The 17325-nt window shown below is 37.2% G+C and overlaps 1 pseudogene; it reads left to right on the top strand.

The window, feature by feature from the left end:
• Nucleotides 1-12889, top strand: part of LOC114698405 — a 55638-nt pseudogene extending 42749 nt beyond the window's left edge.
• The last annotated feature ends 4436 nt before the right edge of the window (nucleotides 12890-17325 follow it).

Here is a 17325-nt window from a genome sequence, read left to right as displayed (position 1 = left end):
TGTGAAGTTGAGTATTGTTCTTTTGAACTCTGTGAAGAGTTGCATTGGGATTTTGATGGAGATTGCATTGCATCTGTAGATTGGTTTTGGTAAGATTGCCATTTTTGCTATGTAAATTCTACCTATCCAAGATCATGGGAGATCTTTCCATTTTCTGATATCTTCTTCCATTTCTTTCTTCAAAGACTTAAAGTTCTCATTATATAGGTCTTTCATTTATTTGGTTAGAGTTACTCCAAGATATTTTACGTTATTTTTGGCTACTGTAAAGGGTGATGTTTCTCAAATTTCTTTCTTAGCTCATTTATCATTTGTATATAGGAAGGCTACTGACTTTTTTTAGTTAATCTTGTATCCTGCTACCTTACTGAAGGAGTTTATCAGCTGTAGGTGTTCCCTGGAAGAATTTTTGGGGTCACTTATGTATACTATCATATCATCTGCAAATAACAAAAGTTTGGCTTCTTACTTTCCAATTTGTATTCCTTTGATCTCCTTTTGTTGTCTTATTACTCTAGCTAGAACTTCAAGTACTACATTGAATAGGTATGGAGAGAGTGGACATCCTTGTCTTGTTACTATTTTTAATGTAATCACTTTGAGTTTCTCTCCATTTAGTTTGATGTTGGCTGCTGGCTTGCTGTATGTTGCCTTTATTATGTTTAAACATGTTCCTTTTATCTCTGATCTCTCCAAGACCTTTATCATGAATGGTTGTTGGATTTTGTTAAAGGCTTTTTCAGCATCTAATGAGATGAATATGTGGTTTTTATCTTATATGGTCAGTTACATTGACAGATTTTTGTATGTTGAACCATCACTGAATCTCTGGAATGAAGCGTACTGGATCATGGTGGATGATTTTTTTTATGTGTTCTTGCATTCACTGTCAGTATTTTATTGAATATCTTTGCATCAATGCTCATGATGGAGATTGGTCTGTGATTCTCTTTGTTGCAACTTTGTATGGTTTGGGTATCAGGGTAATTGTAGCATCGTAAAAAGAGTTTGGCAATGTTCCTTCTGTTTCTATTCATCAAAATGTTTTCAGGGGTATTGGTATTAGCTCTTCTTTGAAATTCTGGTAGAATTCTGCACTGAAACTATCTGGCCCTGGACTTTTTTTGGTTGGGAGACTTTTAATAACTGCTTCTATTTCCTTAGGGGTTATCAGTCAATTTAAATTGTTTATCTGATCTTGGTTTAATTTTGGTATGTGGTATTTATCCAGAAAATTGTCCATTTCTTTCACATTTTCCAATTTCATGGAGTACAGGTTTTTGAAGTATGACCTAATAATCCTCTGTATTTCTTCAGTGTCTGTTATTATGTCCTCTTTTTTAGTTCTGATTTTGTTAATTTGGACACTCCGGTTTTTTTGGGGGGTTTGGGTTGGGTTTTTTTTGGGGGGGTAAGGGCTTGTCTATCTTATTGATTTTCTTGAAGAACCAACTCTTTGTTTCATTGATTCTTTGTATTGTTCTCTTTGTTTCTATTTCATTGATTTCAGCCCTCAATTTGATTATTTGCTGTCATCTATTCCTCATAGATGAGTTTGCTTCTTCTTGTTCTAGAGCTCTCAGGTGTACTGTTAAGTGGATAGTGTGATATATCTCCACTTTCTTTATGTAAGCATTTAGTGCTATGAAATTTCCTCTTAGCACCACTTTCATAGTGCTCTATAGGTTTGGGTATGTTGTGCCTTCATTTTCATTGAATTCTTGGAAGTCTTCAATTTCTTTATTTCTTCCTTGACCCAGCAATGATTCAGATGAGCATTGTTCGGTTTCTATGAGTTTTTAGACTTTCTGCAATTTGTGTTATTGTTGAATTCTAACCTTAAGCCATGGTGATCCAATAAGATATGGGGTGTTATTCCAATTTTTTTTTGTCTGTAGAGATTTTTTTTTGTTACTGAGTATGTGGTCAATTTTGGAGAAAGTTCTATGAGGTGCTAAGAATAAGGTATATTCTTTGTGTTTGGGTGAAATGTTCTATAGGTGTCTGTTGGGTCCATTTGAGTCATAACATCTGTTAGTTCCTTTATTTCTCCATTAAGTTTCTGTCTAGCAGACCTGTCTAGTGGTGAGAGTGGGGTATTGAAGTCTCCCACTATAAGTGTGTGGGGTTTGGTGTGTGATTTAAGCTTTAGCAATGTTTCTTTTTCAAATGTAGGTGCTCTTGTATTTGGGGCATAAATGTTCAGAATTGAAACTTCATCTTGATTGGGTTTCACTGTGATGACTATGAAATGGCTTTCTCCATCTCTTTTGATTAATTTTACTTTGAAGTCTATTTTATTAGATATTACAATAGCTACACCAGCTTGTTTCTTAGGTCCATTGGATAGGTAAATTTTCCCCAACCCTTTATTCTGATGTAATGTCTGTCTTTGAGTTGAGGCATGTTTCTTGTATGCAGCAGAAGAATGGATCCTGTTTTCATACCCATTCTGTTAGCCTGTGTTTTTTTATAGGTGAATTGAGTCCATGGATATTAAGAGTTATTAGTGAGCAAACATTGTTAATTCTTGGGTTTTTTTGTTTTGTTAGTGATGATGTAAGTGTGTGTGTGTGTGTGTGTGTGTGTGTGTGTGTGTGTGTGTTTCTCTTCTTTGGGATTTGCTGGTGTGAGGTTATCTATTGCCTATCTTTTGGTGGTCACAGATAACTTCCTTGAGTTGGAGTTTTCCTTCTAGCACTTTATGTAGGGCTGGATTTGTGAATATGTAATGTTTAAATCTGATTTTTGTCTTGGAACACTTTGTTTTCTCCATTTATGGTGATTGAAAGCTTTGCTGGCTATAGTAGTCTGGGCTGGCATCCATGGTCTCTAAGTGTCTGGAGAATATTTGTCCAGGACCTTCTGGCTTTCAGAATTTCCTTAGTGAAGTCCAGTATAATTCTGATAGATCAGCCTTTAAATACTACTTGAACTTTTTTCCTTTACTGCTCTTAATATTCTTTTTTTATTCTGTATGTTTTGTGTTTAATTATTATGTGATGAGGGACTTTTTTTTTTTTTCAAGTCCGTTTGGTGTTCTCTAAGCTTCCCATACCTTCATAGGCATGTCTTTCTTCAGGTTGGGAAAGTTTTCTTTTATAATTTTGTTGATTATATTTTTTGTGCCTTTGAGCTGAAATTCTCCTTCTTCTATCCCTATTATTTTTAGGTTTGGTCTTTTCATGGTATCCCAGATTTCCTGAATGTTTTGTGTTAAAAATTTGCTGGATTTAACATTTTCTTTGACCTATGAATCTATTTCCTCTATGGTATCCTTATTGCCTGAGATTCTCTCTTCCATCTCTGTTTGTTATTCTTGCCTCTGTAGCTCCTGTTTACTCAGATTTTCCTTTTCCTCAGTTCCCTTGGTTTGTGTTTTCTTTATTGCCTCTATTTCATTTTTTAGATCTTGAATTGTTTCCTTCCCCTGTTTGATTCCTTTTTCTTGGGTTTCTTGGCTTTCTTTAAGGGATTTATTGATTTCTTCCAATTTTTTTTCTTTGTCTTTTCCTCCATTTCTTTAAGGGAAATTTTCATTTCCTCTTTAAGGGCCTCTATCATCTTCATAAAGTTATTTCTGGTCATTTACTTTTGGAAATGGGGTGTTTGGGCCTTGCTGTTGTAGGATCACTAAGTTCTGGTGGTGCCATATTGTTCTTTATGTTTTTGAATGTGTTCTTACACTCCCTTCTACCCATTTCTTCTTTCAATCCATACAGGTGGAACTTTGGGTCACTCTTCTTCTAATTGGTGTAGGCGAGGGCGATTACTGGTGCCTTAGGGACTGGTTGGTGAAGGGGCAGGAGTGGAGGCTGCTGGCTGGTCTATAGGGCTATAGTGGCTGGGAAGAGGAGCACAGAATGTGCCTCAAGGGCCTAGGGAATAGAGAACTGGGCTGTCCATCTGGGAGATCAGGGCCTTACCTCTTCTTCCCAATCAGTACAAGAGGGGCATGTGGGTCTTGTGGTTGCTGGTACCTCACCCATATTTCCCATTCTTAATGTGGGAAATATTTTTCTTTTTAATATTATTTAACTCTCTCCTAAAGAACTTCCCATGTATCTTACCAAATCTGCTGAATTCTGTTTGTTCACAGCATCAGTAAAGTTGACCACCTCCCATGATTCAGAAGTACAAGCCCCATGTTCTAGAGTCCCTGTGAGTAGTAGCCAACTGCTGTGAGTACTCACAGAGAAGCCCTGGTGGTGACTGTGGTAGTACCAGCTGGCATGAATTCTCCTTCTATGTGGTTGTGCCGTGAGCTGGAGCATCAAATGTTCTATTCCCAGTACAGCAGCTGTTCCTGAATCTACTGATATTTTGACTACCATCTGCAGTCCCACAGCCATGCCATCAGCACCATGCTGCTCAGGCCATGGCCTGGCGGAACTGGCACCGGCCCTGCCACTGCCACCAAAATGTAAATTTTAACTAAGTCTCTGTTGTTCTATTTACCAAGAAAGACTCAAGAGTCAGATGTTGGGGTGAAAACCTGATAGCTCAGAGAAGCAACCAGAAGACCTTCATTTCTGGAAGATCAAACAAGAAAGTATTTCTCCACTTATCCTAAACCAAAAAAGACCAAGCATCTCCAAATCCATCCTTACTCCTTTCCTGTGCATATCTCTATCTGTATTCTTGGTTTCTCCATACTCTCTATCACTAATTCCTGTCAACTAGTTGCTAGCTCCACCCCCAATCCAAGGTTGATTTTATTAACACAATCTCAGGGCTTCACAATGTGATCAAATACCCTGCAACAGAGGGCTTTCTGAAGATTATAGCTAGCAAATAGAAATTAGGGACCTGTATCTCTGTGTGTCCAAAGCCTGTGCTCTTTAACAGAGCAGTCTGACCACCCTTACCCCTCTTATCCCTCCAGGAAAATTGTTACACACACACACACACACACACACACACACACACACACACACACACACTTAATCTATTTATTTAAAAATAAGATGACAAGAGGAAGGAGAATGGGAAGGATGATCCCAGATTGTTGTCAGGGAAAAGACTGCATGTTAGTCTGGATGTTTGGAAAAGAGTGGTAAAGTGGCATTGGCCAGAACCCTGAGCAACACCGGCAGAGCTGCCAAATATGAGACTGCATGAGAAAAGGCCTGCCACCTGCCACGGAGGCAGTGGGGTATGAAACTTTTTATTAACCTCTAGCTCAATACACTAAAATACATACCTTATGAAACCAAATGTTCCCTTATTTCTAACCAGGCCATGAGCCATATCTCCAAGCTGAATACTTGCTTCTAAAATAGAAAGACAGACAGACAGACAGACAGACAGATAGATAATAAGCAAACCTCACTGATACTTACATGAATATTTGTTAACTCCACTTGTCTCTAAATGTGGAATGATTGGTTTTTATTTCCTGTAAGTATGTGTCTGGTGAGAATTTCTCTCTCTTGGTCTGTGTACTCCCTCCAAACTTCCTTCCTGCATCTTCACCCCTGTATGTGTGTGCAGGTGTTTGTTTGTTTTATCTCTCTTGCTCTCTCCCACTCTTTGTCAGCAACCATCATATCTATATGACCAAGACACACACATCATAATATCTCGCAAGGGACATGTCTTAAGACATAAGTACAAATAAGTACCATAATACCTGAAAATCACTGAGGGCTTCAAGTGGTAGAACCCTACTGATTTCAGGGATACTATCTGTTTAGTGTTCATCTCTGAAAAGTTAAGCCAATGTAAACACCTTTATGTATGCATTGAGGTAGTATCACATACATACATACAAATTCTCATGTCTTAAATGCACATTTTGACGAGGATCCATAACACAAGAGTCCAGTAAAATGTACAATGATCAAAATATAAATATTTTTAAAGCCCTAGAGAGTTCTCTCAGACCTCTTTCAGCAAGTCACTTTGAACCATAGTAATTATGACTTTCTGTTGGTGTTCCTGTAAATTGGATTTGGCATCTCTTGACTATCACATAGAGTTTTACAGTGTTTTTGTGGCTCTTGTAGCTAATTCTTATGGTGTTCTGAGATTCCTCAGCAGTGCTGAGCTCCTCCACTGTGTTTCAGTATCCAAAAGAGTCCATTTTCCTCTGGATAATTGTTGCCTCTTGTAGATTGCTTCTTTAATATTTTTAATAACTTTTCCACAGTAGAGAGCTGAAATATGCAAGTTTTTTTAAAACATAATTTACCATTGTTTGTTTAAATATCTAGGAGCAAACTTGTTCAATCCTAAGCTGTTTTACTCAGTAAGAACCGTAACATTCTGTATGATGATATTTCTCATGCCCACTCAAAATGTGCACAATCTGATGGCTCTTACATCTGTTCCACTGCCAGATATTGTTAGTTGTAATTATCTCAACCATTCTAGTGAGTGTAATCCTCATCACAACAATTAAATTTGCATTTCCATAAAAATGAGCAATACAGAAAACTGTTTCAAATGTCCTTTGTCCATTAACATACCTTGTCGAGAAGTATTTTCTCATTTTTAACTAAGTTATGTTTGAATTACTAGCTTGTCTAAAGTACCTTTTTTGAACATATATGAAAATGTATTTCTTTCTGTCCATGGCTCTCTTTCATTTCCAGTAATACTGTATTCAGATAATGTTTACCTTTGAATCCAAGCATCAAATTTTGTGCTTACTGTACTTTTTGCTTCAGAATAAAAAAAAAATCTTTGTTTACTTCGAAAAATTGTCTCTTCTATGCATTGTGTTCTTTTCGAGTTTATATCTAATCCCACCCTCCAGTATGAGTTATCTTCACAGATCCTTGTAGCATATAGTCTCTGTGAATTCTCTAGAAACCTCATGGCTTCACATTTTTATTTTTTCACCCCTTTATGGTAGATGATGATGGTGATGATGATGATGATGATGATGATGATGATTGATGATAGATAGACAGACAGAAAGACAGTATATTTTGATCATTTCACTCCATGACCCTCTCTTATTCTTCTGTTCACCTACCTACCCACCTGAAACCCCTACCCACCCACCTGTCCAGTAAACGTTACTTCCCAACAAGCCTCTGCTTCTCATTTCAGGATTAGTTTTTAAATAACTCTGCATTCTAATTCAAATCAGTTTTATATGATGTAAACCATAAGTCAACATTTGCACTTAACATTTCCCCTTTGATTGCTAAAGTTTTGTTGGTGCTATACCTCCAGACTTTTGATTATAAAAATGTTAAAAAGAAAAATAATTAACTTGTTTGGTTAATTAAATGCTTGAAAATCTGTTTTTAATGAAGCATAGTTGTATAATACACTAACTAACAGCTTATATATTACTACATGTCATAATAACTTTGCTGAAGGTTTCATTTTCTTCTAATTAAAAGCTCTCAAATATAAGTATAATCTTCATTATGTACTGTTTATGAAGTCTTCTTATATTCTCCAAGCATTCTGAAGGATGGAAGATTTTTGAGGTTTTATGGAGGATCAATATTCTACTTAAACCTATTGTTTAATATCATAATCCTAGCACAGTTTTGGAACTTCAATTTTAGCCAGGGTTCTTGTGATTATAATTTTATTTGTGAGATAGATCTATAATCCATTTTCCCTCAGTAAGATGGAGACCACTATGTATCCTTTATCAATTTCTGTATGTGTAAATGTGTGAGTGTATGAGCATGTGACACACCACACCACAGCATGTGTCTGGAAGCCAGAGTACAAACTCAGCTTTCATTTTTCCCATTCAACTTTAAGACAGGGTCACTTGCTGTCCACCACTGTATAACTGAACTAGCTGTTTGGGGGCTTCCAGGGAATCTCCTGTCTCTGCCTCTGACATTACCTAAATCACGGGTTCTGGAGAACTAACATGATCATATTTGCACACTAAAACTTTATTCTCTGAGCTATTTCTCAAGGCCCCTTTCTTCATTTTGTGTGTGTGTGTGTGTGTGTGTGTGTGTGTGTGTGTGTGTGTTTAAAAAAAATAGCTAATCAATTGGTCTTCATGTGGAAGTGAATATATAGTGAATATTGTGATGATAGATTTGAAATATAAGAAATAAAGCTTGACTGAAGATGAGAGGACACAACTAGCCACAGAGTTAGCCACAGATGTCAGACAGTGACACACACATTTAATCCTAGCACTCGGGAGGCAGAGGCAGAGATCTGTCTGGATTTCTGTGAGTTCAAGGCCACACTGGGCCTCATGAGATTAATCCAGTCTAAAAGAGAAACAGAGACAGACAGTGGTGGCACACATATTTAATTCCAGCACTTGGGATCACACACCTTTAATCCCAGCACTAGGAAGGTTGAGACTGGAAGTGATATGGCTGGGCAGAGAAAGGAATATAAGGCGGGAGGACACAGGAATTCATTCACTCTCTTGCAGAGACTGTCAGGCTGAGGAGTTGGTGAGGTAAGAGGTGGTAGCTGTGGCTTGCTCTGTCCTTTGATCTTCAGGCAAGCTTTATTTCATAGATTACAAATATATCACCACAGAATATGACAGTTAACTCAAATTTTCACGTACAGTATCAAAGACAAAACGTGATCATTGAAGTTTTTAAGCCAGTGTCTAAGAATCTATGGCTGAAATCTATTGCCTGGATTTCAGGAGAATCAGAAATCCAAGATAGGTGTCATTTCACATGAGTACACACCTACTGAGTCTTTACATTTCAAAACTTTAGAATCATCAATCATAGGTCCAATCTCAGGACTTACATGGACTTGAAGTCATTGAGGTTCGTACCATGCAATGATTGATCAATTCTTCAGTGAAGTACTGATAGTATTGAGGGGAATTAGAATGAATCTTTAAGGAACTAAATAAAAGACAGTAGTCAATGGTGATACTCCAGAAGCAAATCTCCAAACCTTCCATAATAAAACGTAGCTATCTTAGCCACAGTGGAAATTCTTGACATGACACACCCACAACTATCATAAGAGCCATAAACACAGTACACACACACACACACACACACACACACACACACACACTTCTGTAGTGACTGGAACACATACAGTCAGGAGATGAGGATGCAGCTGGGTGATAAATGAAACTTCCTGGAGGTGAAGCATAGTGTAGTATCCTGGGATCTTTCTATGTGACCAGAGTTCTGAACTGGGCAGATCACCTACATGTTGTCTTCCCGTTCTCACATAAAAAGTCATATAATAAAAGCTTGCTGTTGTTTCATTTTGTCATAAAAGTTCCTCTCGTTTTATGAACTTCAGTTTTCAGTTACTCCAAAGCAACCACATGCTTTCAGAAGCAACTTGTATTATCTATGCACAAGTTCTCAGGAAGCCAAACTGCAAATATGTATTCCACAATTGTCAGGATTCTAAATAACATGTTACCTTTCTCTTCACTAATCTATAATTATATCTTGTACTGAAGTTTTGAACTATGTTAAATTTATTGCTGTATCTCCTAAGCCAAAAGTTGGCTTCTTGCTTCTTCATTATTCATTTTCTACTCACAGTTGATTTAGAGCCAATTCATTTTGAAAATAATCAGTGTGCTATCCTCGGCCTCCAAGGTGAAGTCCTTGCACATCCATACCTTCTACCTCATCCCTCCCACTTCTTCAAATCCTTTTCCTCAAACTCCAGCATATTTTTAATATTTACTATTCCTTAGAATACTTTCATTTCATTTCTATCTCCTCACATTTAAAAAGGCTCTGGTATCATTTACAGATTTTAGAATCCAATATTTATCAGTTGTCATAACATCTCTAAGATTAGAATATAGAAATGTATGCCTACCTCCCTACTGTTTCCCAAGAAATTCTATCCTTAAAACCGCAACAGGCTACAATTTTTACCAGTGAACCTAGAGGTCTGGATTTTTGCTCTTATCTTCCACATATGGCAAGGAAGTTCAATTTCATAATACCTCATCAGCACCTTTTTCCAGGGTCGTCCTCCAAAAATAATATGACTTGATATCCAATAAATACCATGGTGAACCCTGTGTCTACTGTATCTATCATTTTCACTAATATTTTAATCACTTGATAGAAAGAGAGCAATCAAGCTCCTCAGAAGTACACAGTAAGGTTGCCATTAGGCCAAAGAGTCTCTAGTTACAACATGAATGGCAGTGGTAAAATCAGTAAGATGTGAAGAATATTTAGACATTCTCTCTCTTTGTTCTTTGGGGTGGATATTTTCTCATAAGTAACTAAGTAGTATTAGTGGTCTGAGACTTAATATATTTAAAAGAAAATTGATACATTACATTAAAATCCTGCCCAAGAAAATGTCTTCATTGCTAGTCTCCTCAGCTTATCTAGTTAAGGAGAAAAACCTATCTTCTCCTTAACTGATGTGAACTGATTAAACAGAAAAATATCTCTTAAATTCAAGTAAGAATGAACATATAAGTATGGGCTTCGTTGGAATTTTGAGTGTGTGAATACAGAATGTCAGCTTTGATGTAGGGTGGTATGTCCAATATTTGGGATATCCTTATGCACTTTATTCTCTATTTATACAACATTGACATTTAACCAAGAGACTCTTTTGCTAAATCTAGAAGTTCTTATGTAAGCAAAGGCTTGAAACACCCTTAACATATATAGCTGCATTCTTCTGGTAAATGTTAATCCTAAGAGGAAGCAGAAGTAAGTCAGTGGGCCACTGTATTTATGCTAGCAACAGATAAAGCCATTTTTTGTTTGGGGTTTTTTTTTTTTATTATTTTGCACTTTTCATTCTGAGGACTACATGAAAAAGAAAAGGTCTTATTAATGAGTCTTCAGTTCCTTCCCTTGCTTGGCCTTCAGAGGACAACCACAATAAGGCCACCTTTCAGCCTGGAGCCACAGGCCTATGAACCAAAGCTTTGTTTGGAAGCATTTACAGAGCATTTATAAGCCACTCCAAAGCACCTGCTAGGGAGTGCTGCCATTTAGATGCTTCACGGGAAGCACATTTGGATTGCTGCTTTATGTTCCTATCCACATAAAACACTTTAAGTGAAATGGTAGCATGCTGTCCTCTTTAAAGATATCTACTTTAAGGTAAATGGTAGGCATAAAATATAAAATGCATTTGTTTTTAAGATATCAGCTGTTGGTTATAGGTACATCAATATACCATCAAATAGAATAACAAGAGACTCGCTAGCAGTGAGTGAGTTCATGTTTTTAAAATAAAAGCAAATTAGAATCTTTTTTTTTTTCAAAAAAATATACACACATATAAGTCTTTAATTTTAGAAAGACTGGAAAGATAATAATAAAATTGAAATGGCAATTTCCTCTGGTTGGTAAGGATTATAGTTGGATATTTATTCAAATTTTTTATAGTTTATAAATGTAATTGATGAAATATTAGTCACAACAAAAAATGTTATTAAAAAATTATATCTTTCTAAGATATTTTTCTGTCTTAAATTTAATAAAATTCATACAAATTAAATTAGCTAATTGCTTTTACTCTTGAAGCTGTTAATATTTCTTAACCACTTCTTTATTTTATGGCCATTTTAGGAAAATTCTATAAATGAATAAATTTTAATAAAACACTGTATTTTGACAATAACCAATACTCTAGGTGTTTTGTTACCATAAGTAACAATTTTTTCCTCCTTTCTGTGGAGGACTGAATTCCAAAATTAAAAACACAGACTGAGATCCTTCCAAGTGTTGGAGAGAAACATAGGCCTCTCGCCTAGCTTCTGGAGCAATGAACTTTTCTTAGTTTGAATGCTAGATTCCACTTTCATCTTCACACTGTCTTCTTTCTGTTTTTTATATTTAAAGTTTTCCTTTCCAAGAGGAAATAAACCATCTTTGCTTGAGCATCCACAAAGACCCTATGTCCAAGTAGATTCACATTCACAGATACTCATATTAGGATTACAACATCTGCTTGGGGAAACACATTTCAACACACAGAGGCCAGCCTGGGCTACAGAGTAAGTTCCAGGAAAGGCGCAAAGCTACACAGAGAAACCCTGTCTTGGAAAAAAAATTATGATTCTTTATGACAAAGCTCATTCTCAGGAGGATGTCTTATTTATTGTGCTATGTGAATTATAAGTATTTTGCCAAGAGGAATGAACTAGTGCTCCCTATTTCCTCTTTTACCAGGACCTGTCAATATGTGTAGGCAGAGTTCTCCTGTCCCAAAGCCACTCTCAAATAAACACATTGAAGTTTATGTTAATTACAAATGCTTGGCCAATAGCTCAGGCTTATTACTAACTAGCTCTTACACTTTAAATTAACCCATATTCCTTATTTACACTCTGCCACATGGTGGTATCGTTATTAACATGGCACATTCATCTCCTGCTCCCTCTGTGTCTGGAGAGCAACTCCAGACTCTGCCCCTATTCCTCCCAGCATTCTCCTAGTCTGACTCTCCTGCTTAATCTTATTCTGTTCATCTATTGGCCAGTCAGCTTCTTTATCAAACCAATCACACTGACATATATTCACACAGTGTGAAGGAATATTCTATAGCAAACACGGGTTGCATTTGACGGGTTGTGAAGAAAGCAGCCCAGGTCATCATTGAGAAGTACTACATGCACTTGGGTAATGACTTCTACACCAATTGTGTGTTCAAAGTGATCGCTATCATCCCCAGCAAGAAACTCTGCAACAAGATAGCCGCTATGTCATGCATGTTTGAATCCTCTAATGAAGAGGATCAGAGAGGTCCTGTGAGAGGTATCTCTAACAAGTTGCAGGAGGAAAACAGAGAGAAGAGAGATAATTGTGTTCCTGAGGTCTCATCCCTAAATCAGGAAATCTTTGGGGTAAATCCTGACACAAAGAAATGCTGGAGCTTCTGGACTTTGGCACCCTCTGCAACCTGCAGGTCACTCAGCCTACAGTTGGGATGAATTTCAAAAACACCACGTGGAGCCGTTTGAATCTCTTCTGTCATGTTTTCAATAAACCTGAAAAAAAAAGAGAACTGAACTAATGTTAAGATGAAAATGTTTTTTTTTTTTAAATGTTTCTAGGGAGTTGGACATGGTGGTGCATCCCAGGAATCCCAGCTCTCAGGAGACAGACACAGGAAGATCTACAAGTTCAAGGTCAGCCTGGTGTTCATTGTGAGGTCCAACCAAATAGTGAGGCCCAGTTTCACAGACAACAAAAACACACAGAAGTTCCTTTTAGAAAAGTCACAAAGGCTCCTTATAACTGAAACTACATCCATGGTCCTGCTCTTTGCCACATGGGTTTCAGGGGTCCATCAACTCCAGAGATACTGGTTGACTCATAGCTGTTCCACAGTTTGAGGATGCCCTTTATAGTTCACATGTTTCAAGTCCATAGGAACACATCTGCAATAGATTAGATAGATAGATAGATAGATAGATAGATAGATAGATAGATAGATAGATAGATGACAGATAAATAAGACAATGAAGGAAGACTTGGTGTTTAACCAGTGTCAAAGATTGTCTGCAACTCTCACAGATAGTTTACAGATGGGTCAGGTGCACAGCCATATGGACACAGGTCATAGTTGCTGCTTACTCTGGAAGGATGAACTCTATGAAAATGGGCAAATCTGAAATTCATTGTAAATTCTATTTCTGAAGACTGCATTCACTGCTTAGAGGTGAAAATACAGTATATATTTTTACCAATAGTAAAAGTGTAGCTGGTTTCCAGTTGCTGCAGAGACTCATATCTGATTAAAGTGTTGGGAATAAGTGACTGTTGACTTCCTAGGTCTGCCTACATCACATACTCCAAAGCTAAGGAAACATCACAGAAGAGTGGATAGAAAGAATGTAAGAGCCTGATCAAGGACTGGAGTTTGTGGGATGCTCTCTTCTACACATGACAAGATACTATATTTATGAACTCTAGAATATTCTCATGTGTTACTGTGGTCTTCATAAAACAGAACATCTTATAACAGATTCTAGACTGGCATAAAGTACATGATATGCAGCATTTGCTTTTGATGCTTTATTGATTGTAAAGTTTGTGTTACTATCATGCGTCAGCTAACCCTCTGGCATTGCTTGAAGCAGTATAATACTAGTGCTTTAATCTCCGGATTTTTAGCCAATTAGAATATATTTGGGGGCCTAATGAGACATGATCTAAATGTATGTGTACATATATGCATGCATATAACAGCATATTTTTGCAAATACGTATTGTATAATTATTCTCACGATGGAGCTATTTTTTGTCACTAAGTTGCCCAGGTGTGTTTGTGTGAGCACATGCACACATGTATGTCTGTTATATGTATTCTTACAACTTATACTCTTTGAACATTTTGGGTTTATAATGTATTATTATCAACTATATAGTTACCATATCATATTTTAAAATTTTTTAAATTAAAATATAATTATATCGTTTTCCTATTTCTTCCCTTTAAATCTTCCCATTTGCCCCACCATACTCTCTCTCTCAAATTCATTACCTCTCAGCTCTTTTTCTTTAAGCATATGTGTGTATGTATTTCTAATTTATGAATATATTAAATACAATCAGTAGAGTCTGTATTATGTTACTTGCATATATATACATATGTATATGTATATATGATTTCAATACTGAGCATCTGGCATTAGATAACCAATTGTGTACTTTTCCCTAGGAAGGACCATTTACTCCTGCTCTCGGCATTCCTTAGTTGCCATTTTGTTCTTCATGTTGGAACTCAATCTGTACAAGTACCCATGTGACGACTTTTCCCGCTGTGGTGGTGTTAATGTGATTTGCTCACATTTTCTGGATTCCTACAGCACATAGAGTGCATACAGATAGTTTCCTGGACCCAGCTGCTCTAAAGCATGGAGTTCTGTGATCTTCTGTCAGACTTCATCTGGACAGTGTCGGTTTGTATTTTCATCCTCAGCAAAGTATTATGTGTTAAAATATTGATATTGAGCCAGGCGGTGGTGGCGCACACCTTTAATCGCAACACTCAGGAGGCAGATCCAGGAGAATCTTTGTGAGTTTGAGGCCGGCCTGGTCTACAGAGCAAGATCCAAGACAGGCACCAAAACTACACAGAGAAACCCTGTCTCAAAAAACCAAAAAAATTGATAATGATTAAAAAGTTTGCATGAGTAAAAGAATATATTTGATGACCTTTAATAAATAACCAACCCATTAGTTATTTATGACATACTGTCCATGAAAATAATACAAATCAATTTAACAAATTTTAATATATTTTTAAATTAGTAAATTGTTTTGCATGGGATTTTTAACCTGTTTTTTGTGTATAATTATTTTGTCTGCATGGATGTCTATTAACTATGTACATGTCTGGTGTCTACAGACCTGAGAAAGGATTGTAGGACCCATGGGAACTGAAGTTACTGATTGTTGTAAGTGATTATGTGGCTACTCAGAACTGAACCCAAGTCCTCTTCAAGAGCTGCAAGTGCTCTTAAGCATGGAGCCATCTCTCCAGCCACATTTTGCACAAAATTTTAAGATATCTGTTTGACAAGCGTGGTCACAATAATCAAGCAAAGTTGCCATAACTTACAAAGTTGAAAAATTTTAAGATCCTGGGTTCTGGCATCTGATGAGGCTTGTGAAGTTACCATAATTATGTGATCCATGTGTGATCTTCAGTGTGTTCCTCAAGTGGGTTTTCACTGATAAGAAGTGCTAGAAAATATAGCAGCAAGTGCTTCAGAGATACACTGTGTTAGCTTACAGTGCCAATCAAAATTCCACTGTGGGGCTTTTTAAAATCAAATCTGCGGCAGGGGAAATGGTGCGGTGAGTAAAACACTTACCCTACAAGCATTAGGACCAGAGTTCAAATTCGGAGAACATGTGTAAAGCTGCATGGGGGTGGTCCAAATCTGTATTCCCGGTGCTTCTAAAGTAGGTTGATAGATGGGGACAGAAGAAACTCACAAGACCAACCCAGCCAATATCCCAATATAAAAGAGGGCATGCTTATGAAGGTCCATCCCTGCCAAAGGATGCTTAAGACTATATTTTTCAATTGCATGTAAACAGAGAAAACATCCTTTACTAGATATTTTCTGATATACTTAATAAGGTTTCCAGACAACACAGCCTTTATTTTCTATTTCATATTTCCATATGTTCTTTGATAATTCCATATGTGTATGCAATGTATGCCATCCCACTGTGCCCAATGAAGGAGACCTGTATGATTGTTGGGATGTGGTGCTGGCTAATGAGTGGAGCCATCTCTGAAGCACTGAGCAACCCAACATCCGGCCAACTCCCCGACATAATGATCATCCTTTCCCCAGAAGCCATTGACTACCAATATCCCTTAAGCTAGGAGTGAACTTTGGGATTTCATTTCTTACCTGTAAATCTTGACTGGCTTGAGCCTGTGCAGTCATGAGTGCAACAACATTGTAGAAGAACTTAACTAAATACAATTGATCATCGCCCATGGTATCATTGCTGCCCAGAACAACAAAGACGTCCATTTAGAAAAGACTTCATGCTTACAGTGCTTCCCAGAATATTGATCCTGCACCCAATGCCTACACTCTGATCACGTCCATTCTAGAGCTTATTGAACAGTATACCCTCATAGCTAATGTATCACATTTGGTCTGGTCAGGCATCCATAAAAAATTATTGCATTATTTTCCTAGGACTTCCATAGAAATTGCCACAAATTCTTAACTTAAAACAATGGAAGGTTATCCTTAATTTTGAGAAGACCCAAGGCTCCAAATCAAGATGTCAAAGAGTTGGTGATTTTTGTGGGTCAGCAGGAATATATGCTCCACGTGCCTCTCCTTGTATCCAGTGGGAGCTTGCAGTGTATTTGTACAGACATTTCACTCCTCTGCCCCCATCTTCATATGGTACCCTGGCCATTGGATCAGACTGTACCCAAATCCAGTGTGTCTCATCTACAAAAATGTGACTACCTCTATAAAATCCTCTTTCCAAATAAGATCACACTTAGAGGTTTTGTATAGCCATAATGTTTGCGAAGACATTCTTCAGTCCAATCGAGCTACAGACATAACGTCGTCAGAAGGTAATGAAGCAAACATTAAAGGATTCTCTGACAATCATCCTGGTTTACATATAAGACTAGAACTTTTTCTGAGGTGTTAAAAATGACAGGTACCCCTTCATCATCTTTGATTTTGAAAGTTGTATTGTCCTCAACACACTGTGAAGCCTAATTCTCTACAGAAGAATTAATAAATCATTACAAACTATGTTTTGGACCTCATGGTACACATGGTCATAAGATAGTAAAATCCCTGTATTCCCAACCCAACAGGAAGAAAACCCTGGAACAACAGAGGATCGATTCATTTAACTCTACCTCAAACCACTAGCTCTCCCACCGTTGGCAACC

This window comes from Peromyscus leucopus, chromosome 12 (genome assembly GCF_004664715.2).
Source record: "Peromyscus leucopus breed LL Stock chromosome 12, UCI_PerLeu_2.1, whole genome shotgun sequence".
In the NCBI taxonomy this organism is placed as follows: domain Eukaryota; kingdom Metazoa; phylum Chordata; class Mammalia; order Rodentia; family Cricetidae; genus Peromyscus; species Peromyscus leucopus.
The sequence above is the reverse complement of the archived record's forward strand: the minus strand, read 5'-3'. Positions and strand labels throughout refer to the sequence as shown.